Genomic DNA, 22,364 nt, shown 5'->3' with positions numbered 1-22,364 from the left:
AATAAGATACACTTACCTGCCTGTTCGCAATACCCTGTAGAATGTACACTCCACAGCTCAGTTTACATTCTGGTACTCTGTCTATGTGCAAGAGTGAAGACAACCTAAGATCGACACCCAGAAGAAGCCAGGGAGAAGATCGAGGAACTAATGAGTCACCTTGCGGCAGACCGCTTTTAGTTCTGCTTTAACTGTATCTCAGCACCACAACCCAAAAATGTTATATGATTAATTTTCAATATTCAAGCATTCATGTCTCTGTCTAATGAACCAGGTTTCTATGGTGTAAACTGACCCAAAGTCACCTGCTCTCTCTCTTCTGTTCCCCTCATCTATTCATAAAAAAGCTTTGTATTATTTTCATTGAATACAAGGTAAACCATAAGATTTAGTACAGTACACTAAAATATAAAAATACCCTACCATGAAGAATAAAAAATAAATAATAAAAACTGTGAGAGTCCATTCACACAGGGGCAACACGACTTCTAGCACGACTTTGGAGGCAACTTGGACAGGACTTGAGTATGAATCATTAGGCAACTTACAAGGCAACTTCAAGTCGTCTCCAGGACAGGAGGCTTTCCAGTGGCCAATCAAACAACAATCAGCTCTGTGGGAGGGAGGGGGAGGGAGGGGTTTGCCTGAGAAATGTATGTTATCTTCCTGTATTGTTGCTTCAGTTAAGACAGTGACCCGACTTCTGAGGCAACTTCCATTGAAATCAATGGGTACAAGTTGCCTACAAGTCGCCTAGAAGTCGGATTGAAGTAGTACAGGAACCCTTTCTGAAGTCGGAGCGACTTCAGTAGTGTACATTAAGATGGCTCCAATTCACTTCCATTCATTTTCTCGACTGCACGACTTGGGGCGACTTGGGGCGACTTGAAGTCGGATCCCAGGTCGCCCCAGTGTGAACCGGCTCTGAAAGATCAGCTATCACTACATGGTGCAATCACCACATTAATAGCAATAAATATATACCTACTACCAGTGAAGCGCTCCTTAAAATAAAACTTTAACTGTAAGAAAGTAAACCACAAGATTTCCCCTGGTCCAAGATAGTGAAAAGAATACAATGTTATTTATGAATGGATGAGGAGGGAGTAAGGGGCAGAGAGAGACTTAATCATTCACTGTACACTGGCAAGTACTGTAGACTTAAGTATCTGAAGAGGACTGGCAGAAATATTTGGCTTACAAAAATAGCATTTTTAACATCCCCAGCCACCATCTAGACATTGTTTAAAAGCATTACAGATAACCTTTGGACCAGCTAAAATTAAAATATAGCACTTTGTTTCCTTGGGGTTTCACTTTAAGCCCTGTTGGATGACAACACACAGCATTTATGTAAATTGAGTGGTGTGAGCCCTGCCCAGTGTGTTTTCCTAAATTACTTGACCACGCCTACTCTCAGATCTCTACAACATAAAGGCTGAGGCCTCGTACACACGACAGAGATTCTCGGCAGAATTCGCCGAGAAACTCGGTCAAAACCCGGATTCTGCCGAGAATCTCTGTCGTCTGTACAGTTTTGGCTCGATGGAGCCGCCGAGGAACTCGACGAGAAAATAGAGAACATGTTCTCTATTTTCTCGTTGTCCTCGCTCTTCTATGGGAGAAGCCGGCCCGCCGAGCTCCTCGGCGGCTTCATCCCAAAACTCGACGAGGAACTCGACGTGCCAAGCACGTCGAGTTCCTCTGTCGTGTGTACGGGGCCTAATTGTCATGTAGTTCATGATAAGTACTAGAAGGTCTAAATAAACCCTTTGAGTTACCACAGGACATACAGATCCACATTTCTGACAAAATCAACAGTTTTTGTTTTTATATCGTTTTATATCGTTTTTATATTGTCAGATTTACCAAAACTTGCAATGGGAGACAAATACAGTGTTACAAACAAAAGTGGGACTTATCAGGTGCATAATGTTTAAACAGATGTTTTATAAAATATCTCAAATAGACATTCCTTAAAAAAGGAAAGAGCTCTGAAGCAACATCAAACTGGTCCATGAAACCATTGTTAGGTGATTGGCTCTGAAGGCACAAAGTCCAGTAGATGGCAAAATACTTAAATCGCAACCATAAGGTTTTTTTTTTTTTTTTTTCTAACAGGTTCAACAAACTGGAATCAGGCAGAGGATCTTCCCCTGGAGAACATACCACAATATGACCTGTCCCCTGAGAATACTGTAGATGTTGCCCCACATTTTTGGACAACAGTTCAGTCCAAGTTTCCATGGTTCACGGTGATGTCAGGAGCGTGTGAACGCTCCTGTTCCATGACAGCTGCTTGTCTCATTCCAGCATCCTAGTTTTGGCTGTGATGCATTCTCTCTGTCTGCCTGTCCACCTGAAAGGTGATCGATGTAACCAGTCTCTGTTTGGAGATCAAACCTGATTTAAGCCAGCCAAGCCTGCAGTCTTATGTTTGTGATAGTTTATTTAACATGTGCTTCAAGCACCCTGTTTGTCTGCCCTGCTCTGCTGTTTGGATTCCCCTAGTTTTTACCTTGGATTGGAACTTGGACTATTCTCTGAACTCAGACTGCTTTTTGACTATGGATTTGACCAGACTATTCTGAACCTTGCCTGCCTTGTACCCGAACTGTCATTGAACCACTCTGCTTGTCTGCCAATTGCAAGTACCTGTTTGCTGTACTCAGTTCGAGCCTGCCCCAGCGGGGTAGCCAGGCACTATAGCATTGTGTATAAGTTCTGGGGCAACCGAGTATCAGTCGGCCTGTTTGCCTTATGGCTGTAGGCAAAGAACACAGAAGTCAGATAAAGTGCCTGACCACCTATGCTAGGGGTAGGAATGACATTATCACAAGCCTTCAACAAGAACATTTTTCTGTGAAGATTTACTCTACACAGGCTTGTTTATTTGGGGAGAAGCTTTGCAAACGGACACCCCCAAGTCCAGGAACTGTCTGTACGAGGAAATATACCTCCAGCAGTAACACAGAAACCAAAGCCCAACGTTAACCCACCTGACCGTTTTTCTGATAACCCCATATGTTTTCCAACTTTAAAAATAGTTGAATGCTATACTTTAAGCTTAGGCCATGCTTTTATGGTTCTGAATCAAAGCGGATTAACCTAATTATTACATGGTTGCAGGGGGACCCCCAGTCTTGGGATTTTAGGGCCAAATCCACAGCCAGCGGCGCAAATTAAGTGTCTGTAAACTTATGTCATTTAAGTTACGGCGCCCTAAGTTGGTGTCGTAAGTGCCGTATTCCACAGCGCATTTGCGCACAAAATTGCGCCAGCCGTAACCTAAATTCCGAGGCGTAAGGCGGGGTTATGGCAAGTGGGAAGGAAGTGGGCGTGCTTCATTGTAATGAGCCGTGACCCCATGCAAATGAAGGGCCGGCCGTACTGCGCATGCGCGCACGAATCTGCTGCTCCCTGCGCATGTGCAGAACTTTGCTGGGCGCAATCAGTGAGATAGGTAAAAGGCCAAGTGTACTTAGTTTGAGGATCGCCCTGTGCTTAAATAGCCCCAGTCAAACACACTTCCCTTGCAAAAGTATTTCTCTGTGTTCCCTTCCATGAGCAATTTGCTTCTGCTCTTAGTTTGTCAGTGTTTGTTGGTAAGTTGTGTGTGATAGAGAAGTGTTGGAGGAGTAGTAGATAGTAGTTGTTGTTTGTTTCTGATAAGTGTATTTTTTGTTTGATTGTTTCTGCTAAGTGTTGTTTTTTTTTTTTTTTTTTCTGCTTGGATTTTGTGTTTGATTTTTGTGTGTTTGTTTTTGACTTTGTAGTAGCTGTCTGCTTGTGTGTGTATTTTTGTGTGTTTGTTGTGTGTGTATTTTTGTGTGTTTGTCCTGTTTGGTTTCTTGTTGCTGGGTGGTGTCTGTGATGGCCCCCAAACGCAGGAAGCTGAATTTTTTGCATGTTGAAAAGCAAATCCTTGCCAGGTATATCATCCAATATGGAAGATATTTACATGGGCCTGATAGCCGGAACACCTCCCCGGCCCAAAGGGTGATTAGCATGTGTGGGTGGGGGAAGGGAAGATGTGCCAAGTGTGTGGATCCTCAAACCTGTGATTGTTTGGTGTCCTCCACAGATGACCAGGAGATTGCTGGCCCATCAGGCCAGGCTGCTGCACCACCCCAAAGACAGGAGGCTGCTGAGGAGTCCCCAGGGGAGGGGAGTGGCCAAACCTCCCCTCATGAGGAGGCTGAGGGGGAGGAGGAAGAAGATCTCCAGATTGGCCAGGAAATCCTTATTGCCACTGATCTCATGACATTTGAGGATACCCTTGAGGCTACCCTTGAGGCTCCCCCAGAGGCTCCCCCAGAGGCTACCCCAGAGGCTACCCCAGAGGCTGGCACCAGTCAGGCCACCATCAGGGGTAGCCCCTCCCACTCCTCCCCCAACATGCCGCAACCCACAAGGGTCACTCTATCCCCTCCTCCCAGGCCACAAGCCTCAGGGGCAGGCAGGATGGCGACCCAGGAGACCAGGGGGGTGTCTGAGCGTCTGCCAGCCAGTCTGCTGAGGGACAATGCCCAGCAGACCCGCAGTCTGGGTGACATCAAAAAAACTATGGCCAAGATGGAGCACAGCCTGGATGTAATGAGGGAGTCACTCAGTGATGTGGCCACCAATTCATTGGGGGTCATCACCTGTTTGTGGTCCCTGCATACCGCCACAACAGGCGTGGCCCAGAAGGTGACTGCCCTCACCCGGGCTGTGCAGGACAACACCCGGGCTGTGCAGGACAACACCCGGGCTGGCCAGGCCAATACGGCTGCCATCACTGTCTGTCTGAACAGGATAGCAGTGGCCTTGGAGGGCAAGCCAGCCGGAGGTCAGACACCAGGGGAGGCTCCTCCCTCCCCTGCTCCCCCCCCATGAAGATACTCCCTCCCCTGCTCACACCCCCCCAATGAAGATACTCCCTCCCCTGCTCACACTCCCCGTGAAGATCCTCCAGTTGTCCGTGCCCGTGGCCGTGCCCCTGCCCGTGGGCAGCCCAGACGGAGCACTCGCCGCCGGAATTAAATTGCAGGGGTACTTTTGATTTTTTTTTTTTATGATTTTGTTTATTATACTGTACTTATGATTTGGTTTATGTGTGTGAATGATGTGTGAATGTGGGGGGGGTGGCATTCCTGACAAAATAAGGGTGTCACCCTCAGTTTTGGTGGAGAAGGGATCCCCAGGACCAGGGAGAAGTGATCCCAGGTTCCTGAATGGTGTATGAATGCACAGTGACATAATTGGAGCCGTGGCGTGGCGTTACTGCTCCCAAGTACCAAAGGGGGGGGGGGTACTTGGATCTAATCCAATTCGATGTGCATATGATGTGTCTGTGCTAGGGACCACAGTGGTGTGCATTCATGCATTCTCATTGTGACATTATTCATGTGCGTTTCCAGTGAAAACAAATATTATCATTGTGACATTATTCATGTGCTTTTACTGTGAAAAGATGCCTTCTGCGAGGCGTCTCCTGGCTACTGTGCCCTCAGTAGACCGGGTAGAGTGGGTTAGGGGGGGATTGCCTGGGTGGGGGGTCAGGTCAGCACGTAAGTTAATCTCCAGTCCCCTTCTCGTGGCAAAGTTGTGAAGAATACAACAAGCACCGATTAGTTGGCACACAAAGTCTGGGGAATACAACAATGTACCCCCAGTCTTGTCCAGGCATCTGAAGCGGGACTTCAGCAGCCCAAATGTGCGCTCCACAACTGCCCGGGTGCGAATATGAGCCTCGTTGTAGCGTTGCTCTCCTGGGGTTTGGGGGTTCCTGAATGGGGTCATCAGATGTGGTCCCAGGGCATATCCAGAGTCACCTGGAAGGGAAAAGACAGGAGGATATTAGTCATGCATGTGCCCCTTGTGATGTCTGCATCATGGGGGGGACATACCTGACACCCATGTCACTCACCAACCAGCCAGCTGTCTCCATACACGTCCAGCTCCAAATCTTGAGATATGTTGGTCTGCCGGAAGATGTAGCTGTCATGGCACGAACCAGGAAATTTGGCCCAGACATGCCAGATGAGGCCATGGGCATCTACAATCACCTGGACATTTATGGAATGCCAGTTTTTGCGATTCCGGAACAGGTGCTCTGTCTCATGGGGGGGCTGTAGTGCCACATGGGTACAGTCAATGGCCCCGATGGTCCGTGGGAACCCAGCAATGTGATTAAAGTCCGCCATGGTCTTCAATCGCTGGTCCACCTGGGTGGGCTTTTGAAATTGATTGCCCATGCGTCTTAGTATTGCAGGGACTACTTGGTGCACACACCTGCTCATCGAGGACTGTACCATCCCAATCAGACCTCCACATGTTCTTTGGAAAGACCCAGTGGCTAGAAAATGCAGGGTTGCCATTACTTTGATGTGAGGTGGCAGGGCATGGGATCGTTGGGTTCGGGTGGTGAGATCATCCTGCAGGATTCTGGTTAATTCCAGGATGGCTTCCTCGTTAAAGCGGAAGTTGCCATAGACCTCAGAAGCAGTCATGCCAAAGAGATCTTGGCGTGGGCGGTATACCCTCTCCTGTGCCCTCCTCCTCCTCCTCTGTGCCCTCCTCCTTCTTTGCGCCTGTAAAGTAGCGAGTGCCGTTATAATCATGGATGGGCCGGGCATTTTGGCAGTTAGATTGAAGTCCAGCAAAGATGTGTTGTCAGCTCTTCCTCAATGGTGTTGCTTCAGCAGACCTTTACAGGGCAGGTGTAAAATTAGGGCTGCTTTTATAAAGTCTAATTTTGCTCCAGGAAACTAACAGGTGCGAACAGGGCGTAATCTACAGCGCACAGGGCGTAATCTACGGCGCACACACTTAATTTTGTGGATCGCCCTATCTCCCTCATTTGCATCTTTGCCTATCAAAAAAAGCGGCATGACTAGCGTAATTTGCGTCAGAGGATGCGCCGGTGTAATTATTTTAGGTAGGACGGAAAAAAACGGATTTTTCGTTTTGAGGATCGGGCGCAAAGATACGCATGGTGTAAAATTAGAAATCTCGAGTTAAGTCGGCGCATCTGCTTTGTGGATTTGGCCCTTAGTCTCCCCGTAAACAACCCAGCCCAAGGGTCAGTTGAAGCATTTTTTAAGGTCCTGGGTTTACCCTGTGCTGATCCTGACGGTACCCACTCAAAAGAAACTAAACTTAGGTCATTAGGGTAAAAGCATGGGTGAACAATACTGTTCTGATTTCCATCACTGGGCACTTGACTGTGGGTGGAATGACCCAGCTGTAAAAAGCCAGTTCAGATTAGGCTTATCCGACTCCGTTAAGGACTCCTTAGTAGACTACCCTGAACAAAAGTTGTTGAATAAAGCCATGCAAGTCACCATCTGTATAGACAGGCATTTACAGGAAAAGCATACAGAGAGGTTTGTTTCATTTATCCTCTGGGGAAAAGACTAGAAGAACGTCCCAGGAACTCTGCTTATACTGTGGCAACCACAGCCATTTTGTTGCCAAGTTCCCCAATAAGCCAGCAAATTATTGTTCCTGCGCAACTTAATTCTGCTATGTTTTCCCATCATCTATCACTTTTCATAGATACTGGTGCTGCTAGCAATTACACTGATATAGACTTAGCACACCATCTGCAGATTTCCTTCACTAATGTTCAGTCTTAGCTATTCATAATTCTCCTTTGTCCATGGTCCTGGTCACCTTGTGCACTGTACCTATTACTCTGAACATTGGGGAATTTCATAGGGAGAAATCAGCTTCTACTTCATAACCTCTTCTGCCTATCCTCTTATCTTCGGGTGTCCTTGGCTTAAACTTCATAACCCGCACATAGATTGGGCTACAGGGGAGATTACATCCTGGCACCAGACCTGCCTCCAGAATTGCATTAAAAGCACCCAGTTACTGTCCCACCTCCCAGTCCCAGCTCTCCCTACCTTTTGTGCCGACTCTGCTAATGTGTTCTCTGAAAGGACTGCTTTTGTTCTCCCTCCTCATTGGCCATATGCTTGCCTGATAGACTTTCTACCTAACTCTACCACTCCTAGAGGCACTCAAGTGCTTAGAGCAAGGCAGTCCCAATGCGCCAGCCTCACTCCTGTGTTGGTGAGATGCTTCGTCTTTTCGGTCCATATTCCATGCCCCAACATTCTCTGTTGCCATCACCGGCTGGTATTGGAAAAAGCATATGTATACCATGTTGGTGTGCTTTGCTCCCAGAAAGCTTGTAAAAGCTATGCATTTTACTCTCTAGAAACCCACTCACATCAGCATCTATCTCCACTATGCGGGTTCTTCCAGCCACTTCTGTATACTCATTGCCTAGCTAAAGATGCTCCCCATCTGATAACTGTTCTCCTGGGCAAAGCTCCCTTCTTGCAGCAGTTCTCTCTTGCACACAGAAACATTGGTCAGTCCATAGAACTTCTCAAATTTCAATCTTCTCATCAGTTGCTGTTGACAACAGTTGCATGCACTTAAAGGAAAATCTGGGAACAATCCCCCACATGTAGTGCTCAACCCCTCAAGGGCCACTGATTTGCCAAAATTTCTTATTCCCAGATAAGTGCAACAGCAGCCAGGCATAAAGCAACAGTCACTCTTCTGGCACAATGAACAGTCTAGGGTTTTTTTTTTTTTTTATGTTTATTGCTGAACAAACTTAGCAGCATTATCTGAATTCTATAAGCTTTGTTCTCCATTTCACCACCTTATTAATGACCAAATTACCAAAATTACCCTAATTGGGCCTAAGTGTAATCTACAAGACTTTTAAAAAAAGGTGCAATAGATCTTGAGAAGCTGTCCTTACAGAATCCTGAAATTAATTAATAGGACACATTCTACCTAGCTACCCTACACAAGAGCAGAAGTTAGCTCTGGAGCAACATAAAACCGTTGATGGAGATACTGTATGGTGGTTGGCTCTGAAGACAGCAACGAATTGTAATGAAGATAAGGTCAGTTGTAAGTACACAAAAATAGCAAGATATTGGCTGGGCTAAGCACAATAATATGGCAGGAAGTGCAGAGATATGACTTAAATCAGGAAGTTCATGGAAGGAGCGAAAAGTTCAATGTTTAGCAGCAACAAGGGACAACGCAAGATTGTCCTAGAAAATCAAACAGGGAGCTGTCCAGCATCTCATGGCACTGCTAGAAGAGCCATAGCCTGACATCACAGAGGTCGCAGGGTCCTTAACCACTTGCCACCCGCCAATGACATATTGACGGCGGCAAAGTGGTTGTAGAATCCTGACTGGACGTCATATGACGCCCTCAGGATTCTGAGCCGCTGCGCGCCCCCGGCGATCGTTGTTGCAGGGTGTCAGTCTGACACCCCGCAACACCGATCTCGGTAAAGAGTCTCTCAAGCTGATTGTTTATCAGCGCAGCCCCCCCTCGGATCGCCACACTGGACCACCAGGGAAGCCCACCCTGGACCACCAGGGAAGGGCAAACTAAAACAAAAAGCATAAAAAAAAAAAAAGATGCCAATCAGTGCCCACAAATGGGCACTGACTGGCAACATAGGTAAATCAGTGCCGCCCCACAGTGTCTATCAGTGCCACCCCACAATGCCCATCCATGCCCAGTGCCCACCTATCAGTGCCCATCTGTGCCACCCATAAGTATCCATCAGTGCCACCCATAAGTGCCACCCATGAGTGCCCATCTGTGCCGCCTATGAGTGCCCAGTGCCGCCCATGAGTGCCCATCAGTGCCCATCAGTGCCGCCTATGTGTGCTCATCAGTGCTGCCTATGTGTGCCCATCAGTGCCGCATACCAGCGCCGCCAATCAGTGCCACCTTATCTGTGCCCGTCAGTACTACCTCATCGATGTCCATCAGTGCCATCTCATCAGTGCCACCATATCAGTGCCCGTAATTGAAAGAGAAAACTTACTTATTTACAAAAAAATTAACAGAAAAAAATAAAAACTTCATTTTTTTCAAAATTTTCAGTATTTTTTTAGTTGTTGCGCAAAAAAAAAAAATCGCAGAGGTGATCAAATACCACCAAAAGAAAGCTCTATTTGTGGGGAAAAAAGGACGCCAATTTTGTTTGGGTACAGTGTAGCATGACCGCGCAATTGCCATTCAAATTGCGACAGTGCTGAAAGCTGAAAATTGGCTTGGGCGGGATTTTTCATTAACATAAAGAAAGAGGCCATGTTTTCTTGGTAGCTAACCCAAAGTGCTCTGTGAATCTCTAGTCATATGCAATGAATGTGTGTGCGTGTATAAAACCTTTTTTTCTGTACATACAGATAACAGGCTCATTGAATTATTTATGTAAGCGGGATGATGTGAAAGAGTATTGAACAAGAATATTAGGAAATATAATTTTTTTTTATTTGTATGTTTTCATATGACTAATATTAAAGTATCACCTGATGTGCAATTGCAGTTCCAAAACACATGTAGTGCAACCCTCACAGGAGTTGCATAGTAATTTGGGTTCTCTGTTCTGCGCCTCCACTCCAAGAACCTTCTCAGTCCCTCTGACAAACATGGTTAAATGAAAGTCACTGCAAGCACGTATAAAGAAAATGAGTATAGATACCTTTAACTTGGCTATAAATCAGCACCAGGAAATAGACACAAGATAGTTTAGTGATAAATGAACTCATTTTATTGGTACAGGTTCAAATAAATAGGGTTGGAGCATAAATAAACACACAGAAGGTAGGTTTAGACACAATCCGATTGACAGTATAATCACTATGCCAAAGTAGCTTAGAATAGAGTTCCGTAACACTAGACTAGGATTAACTCATGAATCAGCAAAGTCAGCAATAAACAGTGCATATAAGCATTAACTGCAATGTAAATAATAATAATACTATAACCCAGTGGTCATCAACCCTGTCCTCAGGGCCCACTAACAGGCCAGGTTTTATGTATTACCTTGGGGAGATGCAGACTTGAATACTTCAATCACTGAGCAGCAAATGATATCACCTGTGATGTATTTCAGTTACCGTATTTATCGGCGTATAACACGCACCTTTTTCCCCTTAAAATCAGGGGAAAATCATGGGTGCGCGTTATACGCCAATCCCCGCTTTCTGAGCGCCGCCGCCGACATATACCGAGTGCGGTACACTCGGGTACACTCGGCTGGGTTCGGCCACGCTCAGCTCCTCTCGCGGAGCCGATCGTGGTCGAGCCCAGCCGAGTGTACCCGAGTGTACTGCACTCGGTATATGTCGGCGGCATTCAAAAACAGCGCAGAAGAAGCGGGAATAAGTGGGAAGGACACCACGAATGCCGCAGACGGACGCCGGACCAGACAAGGCCGCCGATGGACGCCGGGCAACTGTAAGTAACTGTATCTGTAAATTGTCAGTATTTATTTTTTTCCCTAGGATTCTCCTCTTGGTTTGGGGTGCGGGCTATACGCCGGTGCGCGCTATAGGGCGATAAATACGGTATCTTGCAAACCTGGACTGTTAGTGAGCCCTGAGGACAGGTTTGATGACTACTGCTAAAATCAGTCTAGAGTGCACTGTAGGAGAATGGCTAGGATATGGATATCCCCTGAGAGGTACCTCTTAAAATAAGCAATAGGTGAAGGTCTCTGTGTAGCAGCTGTGAAGGGGCAGTCTTTAATCCTAGATCTTCAGCTAGGATCAGTTGGGGCCCAGTTGTACCGTTATGGCACATAAAAATAGTCCTAGTTAAACCTGCAGGCAGCAATTCTGTATTCAGGGCTGGTACCAGGATTTTTGACACCCTAGGTAAAATCTAATTTTGTTGCCCCCCCTTGGCTCCTCCCCTGACTCCACCCCCTTTCCTGCCCATGTATACCCCACCTTTTTAATGACGCACCCATTAAATTCAGCCCACCAGCACCCATCAAATGCAGCCTCACCAGCTCCCATCAATGCAGCCTACTAGTGCCCACCTATGGATGTATGCTTGCTTCCAATCATTCGGGAGTCGGGACACAAACCCAGTCCTCTGCCGCCGCTGCAACTCTGACACTATGGGCAAACGGAGCGGCGGCTGTCTGCTGATGTTGAGATTTAGTTGCTTGCTGCAGAGAGAAGAGAGTAGGAACACTGGTGACTGGGCGCCCTAGGCAGCAGCCTAGTTTGCCTAGTGGTAGCACAAGTCCTGTCTGTATTTTCAGCTCCTAAAGTGCTCAGTCTCTCTCTCTAGCAGGAGATAGTAAATCCCTACAGCAGCAGCTCACCAGCCCAGCAATATTGCAGCTCATCATCCATTCACACACACAACCATTAGTCCACTCTCTGCTCTGCAACCAGGTGACTCTGGCTGTCGGCACATCTGGACTCAGCATTCTGGATCCTTCTCAGACTGCTGTTATGAAGCATTGATGATGCACACTGCACAGCGATGTGCACTCTCTGGGCTCCCTCATGGCAGGAGGAAGCTGTGTCCTCTACTTGCAGCTCTTTTCCCATGATCCTGGCATTCTCCCTCTGAGAAATGCAGTTCACTGCTCAATATAAGTTGACAGTATGGCTCCCTTTCTAAACATAATTTCCCACATTCCTCTGGCAGCAGGCAGACAGTGAGATGAATCAGCATAGAGTGTAAATTGTAAAGAGCTGCTGCAAACTGTCAATTGTTATGTCACTGTTCAATATAGCCAAGTACCTGGCTACACACAATTTTCTTTTAGATGTGATGGTGGGACTCTGTACTATGTGAAAGATTGCTGGTTTACGCCAGATTTTGGAGAGAAAGACACATTAATTGCACAGCTGTGTCTTGGGCTTTTTAGTTCTGACCTGACATGTCTCAGAGCCCCACCCAACAGACAGGAAGTCTGTTCCTGGGAATCAGGTGGATTCCCAACCCTCTGAGAGGAGTCAGAGATGCTGCATGGGTGCAGCTAGACTATGCATGTCTGCAGGAGGCAGATGTAATTTGGTGATTGAGCAGCAAGACGCTTATCAGGAGAAAGCTAGGTTTGAGCTTATCTCTAGGAAACTGTTTGTTCTGAGGAACAGAACTTAGGCCTAAGCTAAAGGCCTGAAACAGCCGGATGGTAAGGATGAAAGCCAGGAGGCTAAACTGTCGAGTATGCAAGATACAGAAATACTGTTGTATTTGTAAACTTTTGTGCTTTTAAATAAAAGTGGGCTACCAGGCCCTTAAAAACTCAGTTCTGGACTGACGTACTCACTGAAAAACGCACCTAACACTGGAGTCTGATCACCCCAATTTTACATAGTGTAAATTTAGACGTGTGTCTAAATCCCCCTTGCCTCTAAAGCCTCCACTTTCGAATTGCGCTCAATAAACTACTGACAGGTGGTGAGGAAGCGCCTGTTTTAACCCCATTTTTGCCAATAATATCGTCACATGTGCAATGTCCAGCAGCCTTGCTGTCTGTCAATCGCTACATGTCAGGTTACCTTAGCTGCGGTCGCAAAGTAAAGCATCGCGGCCGTGGCATGTAAACATCCACCTCTGCTGCCTATTGCCGCTTAAAGCGGGAGTTCACCCGAAAAACAATTTTTAACATTAGACATTAACATGTCAAGGGGAATCGGGTGTTTTTTTTAAATCGAAGCAGTACTTACCGTTTTAGAGATTGATCTTCTCCGCCGCTTCTGGGTATGGTCTTCGGGACTGGGCATTCCTATTTGATTGACAGGCTTCCAACTGGCTTCCGACGGTCACATACATCGCGTCACGAGTAGCCGAAAGAAGCCGAACGTCGGTGCGGCTCTATACGGCGCCTGCGCACCGACGTTCGGCTACTTTCGAAAAATCGTGACGCGATGTATGCGACCGTCGGAAGCCTGATGGAAGCCTGTCAATCAAATAGGAACGCCCAGTCCCACAGCCCATACCCGGAAGCGGCGGAGAAGATCTATCTCTAAAACGGTAAGTACTGCTTCGATTAAAAAAAAACCACCCGATTTCCCTTGACAAAATGAGCATCAATCTAATGTTAAAAATTACGTTTTTGAGGGGACCTCCACTTTAAGGGAGGGCGGTATATATAGAGCATTGTTTGTGCTTTACTGTGAAAATTAACAATACAACATTTTGTGGCTGGCTGTGACTATTTATGACAGATCATGAACCAAACTCTGTCAGGCCTGCTCCAACGCTGTATCTTGGCCTAGGCCAACAAGGCCCAGGCCTAGGGCAGCACTTTGCAGGGGGGCAGCACGGAAAGAGTTCCCGCCGGCTTGCACTACACTGTTAGTGTAGTGCCAGTCTTATGAGGCGGACTGGGCTGAGAAGCAAATTGGTCATATTTAAATTAGGGGGTGCACGAGTTTAGTCAGGCCTAGGGAAGCACAAAACCTAAATACACTACTGGCCTGCTCAATAAGGCAGAAAATAATTTAGTATCCAAAGATAGCCAGTTAGGATTTTTTTTCTGAAGTCAGATAACTGAAAGAGCAATTCAAATTGCTTGCTACTGGTAGTAATACTGTGCTTTGTTGCTGAATGTGTCATGGTCTATGTACTGAAAAGTATAAGGTTCCAGATCTCTTACTGTCAGTTTTTAAATAGCACAACACTGCCCTCTAACGGTGTATGTGGGTGTAGGATCTATGTTATGTTCATTAATTTAACATTGCTTTTTCTACATTAAGGCTTTAGAATTTAGATTACAATCTTCATAAAGGAATTGGAGACGACAGCCAATTTACAGAACAGCAACTATAACTGGGAATGTAGCGTGAGAGGGATCTCATTTACCGGTCAACTTGGCTGCATTATATCTCTGCTCAAGGTCCCCATGTTCTACCAACAATTCAATTTTTAAATAACGTACAGCATACAGTTTTAAAGGGGAGGTTCACCCTAAAAACCACTTTCTCTAATTACACTGGCCCCCCACATTACTATACGATTATGCCTGTTATGTTTTTTTTGCTGCTGTACATACCTTCGTACAGCTATTCACCCGTGGCTTCGGGGTTGCGAGTCCCGCGGGAGTGGGCGTTCCTCACATGCTGGTGATTGACGTTTTGACAAAAAAACAGCTCCCCCCGTCGCGTAAGCCGCGTCACGATTGGCAAAAGGAGCCGAACGGCGATGCGCAGGCGCAGTATAGCGCCGACTAGTCGTTCGGCTCCTTTCGCCAGTCGTGACGCAGCTTACGCGACAGGGGGGAGCTAGTTTTTTGTCAAAACGTCAATCACCAGCATGTGAGGAATGCCCACTCCCGCGGGACTCGCAACCCCGAAAGCCAGGGGTGAATAGCTGTACAAAGGTATGTACAGCATAAAAAAAAAACATAACAGGCATAATCGTATTGTAATGTGGGGGGCCAGTGTAATTAGAGAAAGTGGTTTTTAGGGTGAACCTCCCATTTAAGGTCAACACCTAAAATACACAAATCCTAAACAGTTTGCTTGGGGGATGCCTAAGGCCCCATACTCACGAGCAAACATGTCTGCTGAAACTGGCCCGCAGGCCAGTTTCAGCAGACATGTTTGGTCGTGTGTGGGCGCGAGCGGGCCGAATTCCAGCAAACATTTGCCCGCCGGGCCTTTTCCCAGCAGACAAATATTCCTGGACTTGTTTTAAAACAGCCCGCTGGAATTCAGCCCGCTCGGACATGTACGGTCGTCAGTACAGACCTACCGTACATGTCCAGGCGCCCGCCGTCCCTCGCATGCGTCGAATGACTTCGACGCATGCGTGGAAGCATTTTAAAGGCGGGCCGCGCACGTCGCCGCGTCATTGTCGCGGCGACACCGCGTCATCGACGCGGCGACACCGCGGACACGCCCCGCGTATTGTTTACGCGCGGACTTCTGTACGATGGTGTGTACAACCATCGTACAGAAGCCCTCTGGCAGACATGTATGGTGAAAACGGTCCGACGGACCGCTTTCACCATACATGTTTGTCCGTGTGTACCCGGCCTTAGAGCTAAATGTGGTTTTAATATGTAGTATAATTTTCACAGACAGTTTTAGCAACAGCATACAATGGAAGTTTTTTTTTTTTTCTCTGTTGTAGGTTGGGGGTTTATTGACATTGTGCTGAAATGGCCTATTCCTCATTAGGAGAACACCCTACCCTGATCTCCAACAACCTAAGGGGCCTTAATATTCCGGAAAAGAGGGTATCACTTTTAAGAGAATTAAAAAAGGCTCAACCGGCTTTTGTGTTAATACAGGAGACCCACTTTCTATCCTCCTCTGTCCCTAGATTATTTGATAGACACTTTCCTGAGGTATACCATGCGCCAAACCCTAACTCTAAGTGCAAAGGTGTATCAATTCTGTTGCATAAACATGCAAACTTTAAAGTGTCCCAGCAATACAAGGACCCTAAGGGGCGATTTTTGTTCCTCAAGGGAATGTGGCATAATAAAGAGATTACCCTGGCCAATGCTTATTTCCCTAATTCAGGCCATCTTGCATTTTGTCGTCACTTAATAGACGAATTAAAGGGCTTTGCCACTGGCTGTATTATTTTGGGTGGGGATTTTAATATCCCACTGGTACCCCTACAGGATACTTCTAACGGCAAGTCTAGCATCTCATATTCTATTATTCAGAAAATTAAATCACAGCTGAACTCTTTGACCTTGGTGGATGCTTGGCGCCTGGTATACCCGACGGGCAGAGACTATACATATTATTCTCCGTTACACAAAAAGCACTCCCGTATCGATTATGTGTTTATTTCACAACGTGATTTACCTTTGCTCCAGGCAGCCAACATAGGCATACAATCCCTTTCGGATCACTGCCCGGTTTCGATCTCTCTTTCACGAGATAGGCCTTCTAGACCATGCAGCTGGCGGTTGAATTCCACTCTATTGACGGATCCCTTTACCAGCCAACAAATTCACAAGGCGATCAAATTATACTTCCAGCTTAATACTACAGAGGATATGTCACCTCTGACGATCTGGGAGGCTCATAAGTGTGTCCTACGTGGCGAACTTATGCGCCTAGGTTCGATTAAGAAAAGAGAAGCTGAAAAAGCTATCTCGGCATTGGCGGAAAAAATTGCCTGTCTGGAAAGCCAACATAAACAATCACATTTAGAGGTGCTCATGTCAGAAGTTTCAAAGACGCGGGAAAAACTTAACTCCTTACTTAATCTCAAAGCAAAACGTATTCTCTATCTCAAGAAGGGCTTTCATTATGAACATGGGGATAAGTGCGGCAAATTCCTTGCAAAAACCCTCAAAACAATTTCTTATGCACATTCTATCCTTTCTATTAAGACCCCTAAGGGCCAACTTATACAAAAAACGGACCAGATTGCGGCACAATTTCATGCTTTTTATACTAAGCTTTATAATCTCCCTGTGATACATAAACCTGCAGAGCTTCAAGGAAATAGAGAATCCATTTTGCGAGAATATATCGTGGAGAGTGGCATGCCTACTTTATCCTCGGATGAGAGCGATTCCTTGGAAACGCCGATTTCAGAAGAAGAACTTATGGCGGCAATTAAGACTCTAAAACCGGGTAAGAGCCCAGGCCCGGATGGGTTCACGGCTCATTATTATAAAATTTTTATAGACACCCTGAAAGCCCCCCTCCTCCGTGCTCTGGATTATATCCGAACTTCTTCAACAAGCTCGAGCACTTTTACAACGGCATTTGTAACATTGATCCCTAAACCAGCGAAGGACCCTACTGACTGTACAAGTTACAGGCCGATTTCTTTGTTGAACTTGGACTTAAAAATACTGGCGAAATTAATGGCTTCCAGGCTGACACCTTTCCTTTCCAAACTTATAGGCCCAGAACAGGTGGGATTCATGCCAGGAAGGGAAGCACGGGATAATGTTATAAAAGCCCTTAATTTGGTTCATTATGCACATACCCGGGGAATTGAGGGCCTTCTCCTCTCAATCGATGCGGAGAAGGCCTTCGACCGTGTCGCCTGGGACTATATGTTTGCTACCTGCAGGCATATTGGGTTGGGATCGCACATGATGGCGTGGATTTAGGCTTTATACCATAAACCTCGGGCACAGCTTAAAATCAATGGCACCCTTTCAGAAGCAGTGGATATAAACAATGGCACAAGGCAGGGATGCCCTCTTTCCCCTCTCTTATTTATTTTATCTTTAGAACCTTTTATCCGCACAGTTAATGCAAACCCGGAGGTACAAGGCTTCCAGATAGGCCAGCGTGACTTTAAAATAGCAGCATATGCGGATGATCTTTTATTTTTTTGGACACGGCCTCACGACTCCATCCCGAATCTTTCTAAAGCTTTTAACATTTTCAGTTATATCTCCAATATGAAAATTAATGATTCTAAATCGAAAGCCCTTAATCTCACACTGTCATCTGATTCCTTAGCGAGGGCACGCTCTTCCTGCTCGTTTAAGTGGGTAACCTCATCTATAACCTATCTAGGAATCAAATTGGCGGCTAACTTCTATAACATCAATTTTCTATCCTTGCTAAAAAAAATCCAAGTAGATCTTAAAAGTTGGACCTCTAGACCCTTTTCCTGGTTTGGAAGAGCTGCCATACTGAAGATGGTAATTCTACCTAGAATTTTGTACCATTTCCATACTTTACCTATTCCACTCCCAGGTTCTTTTTTTAAACGACTTCAGGCTATTGTACGCACCTTTATTTGGAAGGGGCTAAAACCTCGGATAAAGTTGGAAACGCTTTCAAAATTTAAGGAAGAAGGGGGTATAGGCCTGCCTGATTTTAAACTCTATCATTCTGGGATACATTTAGCTAGAATCTTGGACTGGAACTGTCATAGGGGGCAGAAGGATTGGGTTACATTGGAGGAAGCTTCCTCTACATTGCATCTTAGATTCCTACCTTGGACTCCTTGGGGGAAACTCCCGCAGAGCTTGCGGCAGCATCCCTTGGTGGGGTCCACGCTCAGAGCGTTTCACATGATGATGAAACATCATAAATTGTCCTCATGTCCCGGTCCGCTCACCCCTATTACTCGCAATCCAGATTTCCTGCCTGGGATGGACCTGCACTTTTCTGCACCCACGGACCAAACAATGCCCCTCTTAATGATACATTGTGTTGAGGCTAATACCTTAAAATCCTTTGACTCCCTAAAAAGAGATGTAAATCCCCAGAGCACTCTTTAATTTTGGACTTACCGTCAGCTGCATAACTATATACAGGTTTCCCAGTTTAAAAAACAATTCTTTAGATCAATAACTCCGCTTGAACAAACTTGCCTGACTGGAACTCCGGTTCCGAGATCTACTTCTCTCACGTACTCATGGCTCCAATTAGACAGGGGGGGGATAGCGTCGGGATTACAAGTACAATGGGAAAAGGCGCTCAAAATAAGTTTTACAGATAAGCAATGGAAACGTGCCTGCATTTTTGCCCATAAGTGTGCGATTGGCACGAGAATGCAGGAAATGTCGTATAAGCTTTTAACACAATGGTATACCACTCCGGATAAAATAAAAAAATGGTACCCGTTGACATCGGATTCTTGCTGGAGATGCGAGCAAGACTCGGGCACCATTGTTCATATTTGGTGGGAGTGCCCGTGTCTGAGACCCTTCTGGGACAAGGTGTGCGAACTGATCAAAGCCATTACAGATACCACAATCTCTCTTACACCTGCTTGTTGCTTACTCCACATTGCGGACTGCTCCATGCAACATTATAAAAAATCATTGACTAGACATCTGCTGAATGCAGCGAAAGTTTTGATTCCCAGGCACTGGAAATCGAAGGATATTCCTTCCATTCCGGAATGGTTTAGCTCCATAGAGAACATCCACCAATTGGAGGAAACGGTAGCAATTGCCAGGGAATCGTCGGAAAAATTCAATCAGACGTGGTCACCTTGGGTGGCGTTCAGGTATTCTGATCAATACTTACAACTCGATATGGGATGAGACTGCTGTTTTGGCTTTGACCATTTCCTGCTCACTCCTTTTGGTACGTAGAGACCTTAGAAGATCCGTTCATTACGGTGTCTTCGGCCCCCCTTATTTTTTTTTATTTTTTTCTCCTTTTTGTCTTTAGTATTAGCTAGTAGCGGGTAAATCATAGATAGTGATGTTTTTCTCTGCTTTCTTTTGATATAGGATATAAAAATTGCATATATTCAGAGTATGTATTGACATTTTGTGATTATGTGCTACTGTGCGGTACTTAGGTACCTTGGCTGTATTTGGTACTCTGATTTTTCCTTTCTCTAATTTTTTTTTTTTTTTTTTTTTTTTTTTCTTTTTTTTTTCCCCACTTCAGACTCCGCTCATACTTGACAACGAGACTTGCTCACGGTTAGACCGCCCTTAACGTCTCTCTAGTGGCTTCGCATCATGCGTGGGGTTTTTTTTTTTTTTTTTTTTTTTTTTTTTAACAGTTGCAAATTTGTCTTTTTTTTTTTTTTTTTTCTTCTTTCTCTTTCCCTTTTCCCTCCCCTCTTTTCCTTCTTTTTTTCTTTTCTTTCCCCCCAGCCCCCCTCCCCCCCCCCTGTCTGTGTGCCTTGCAATCTTCTTTTTTTTTTTTTTTTTTTTTTTTTTGTTTTCTCACTTATCCACTTCTGTCATTCCTTGAACAAACTTTTCCGAAGATTTAAAAACTTTCCATTTTTCCCACACCTCATTATATCTATCCACTCCTCCTGTCTCTCCACAGGCCAGGTACTCCATCTCTTCTATGTATTCCACCCTTTCCATCAATTCTTTAATTGATGGCCTTTTTGGGTGTAGCCAGTTTTTTGGAATCAGGGCCTTTGCTGCATTTAGCAGCACTGGAACCAGGGTTATTGCGTATTGTTTTTTTGTTTTTTCGGTTCCATGAAATAGACAGGGCAGTGGGCTACGCGGGATCCTCTCCCCTGTTATTTTTTCGATATATTCCAGGGCTTCTTTCCAATACTCCTGTATTCTCGGGCAATCCCACCATATGTGCATAGTTGTCCCTTTTTGCTTACAATTCCTCCAACAAAGCTCTGAGTTTTTTGGATGGATTTTATTCATTCTTGATGGGGTCAAGTGCCATCGAACCATACACTTATAATTTGCTTCTATTGAAGTTATATCTGAGGCATAATTATAAACTGCACCTATCATTTGTGATTTGTCAATCTTTTTACCCAAATCGCTTTCCCATTTTTCTAGGCAGGGCAGTGTTTCCTGGGTCTCGAGCTCCGTTAATATTCCATATGCTTTTGATATACCATGTGTCAGTGGCCCATCTATACTGCATATTTTTTCTATTGGGTTTAATGTTTTTTCTTCACGAATCGGTTGTGGTAGTGTGCTCACAAAGTGTTTTAACTGTAAATACTCCCATTCACTCATCCGTTGCTCCCCTTCTCCCACTATTATATCCTGTCTTGCTTTTATTTTTCCCCGTGTGACAATATCTTTTAATTTTTTCTCACCCAATTGCTTGCCGAAACGTGTTCCATTACCTGGTGGGAAGAACTTTGTGCCTGCTAATGGGATTAATGGAGAGTTATACTCCCATTTTTCCCGTCTAAATAAAGTGTCCCATATTTTAAAAACATTTTTTGTTATACTATGTGTGTTTGTGCCCAATTTCCTCGTCTTAGGTGGTATCCAAATGTTTCTGTTTAATTGTGCATTACTTATTTTCTCTTCCATACGTGCCCATTTTTTTTTGGTATGTGTATTTGTCCATTCTACTAACCTAGCTAAATTAACGGCAAAATAATATCTTTTTATGTCGGGGAGTCCCAACCCGCCTCCTTTTTTTTTCAGGCTCAGTTGTGTGTAGCTTATTCTGGCCTTTTTACCTGCCCATATATATTTCGAGATTATTGTTTTAATTACCTTAAAGAAGCTTTGCGGTATCTTTATTGGGAGCATTTGGAGTTTATACGTTATCTTCGGTAGTATCATCATTTTAAACGCATTTATCTTTCCTATCCAGGAGATGTGTTTTCTTGCGAGATTTTTCAAGTCTTGGTTAATGTCATTAATTAAGGGGACGAAGTTGGCTATGTAGAGTTTTTCAACTGTTGGTGTGATCTTTATTCCTAAATATGTAATAGCTTCCTTTTCCCATGTAAATGGGAAATCCTTCTGCAGCTCTTCTGCTTCTTTTTTTTCTATCCCCACATTTAGAATTACTGTTTTTATCGGGTTTATTTTAAAGTTGGAAAGTTCACCGTATCTTTTTATTTCCTTTATAACGTTAGGGAGGGAAACTCTAGGTTTAGTCAGGTATAGGAGTATGTCGTCTGCGTATGCCGCCACCTTGTGTTCGTCATCTCCCACTCTCACCCCTCCTATGTCCGGGTTTTCCCGGATTTTTGCTAACAGTGGTTCCAATGCTATTACATATAGGAGGGGTGAGAGCGGGCACCCCTGTCTGGTACCATTTTTCATTTCGAACGCAGACGACATACTCCCATTGACCTTTACCCTTGCCGTCGGGTGGCTATATAGGTTTTTTACCCATTTCAAAAATCTTGGTCCCAGACCTATATTTTGTAGA

Source organism: Rana temporaria, chromosome 7, assembly GCF_905171775.1.
Source record: "Rana temporaria chromosome 7, aRanTem1.1, whole genome shotgun sequence".
Lineage (NCBI taxonomy): Eukaryota > Metazoa > Chordata > Amphibia > Anura > Ranidae > Rana > Rana temporaria.
Note: the sequence above shows the minus strand (reverse complement) of the source record.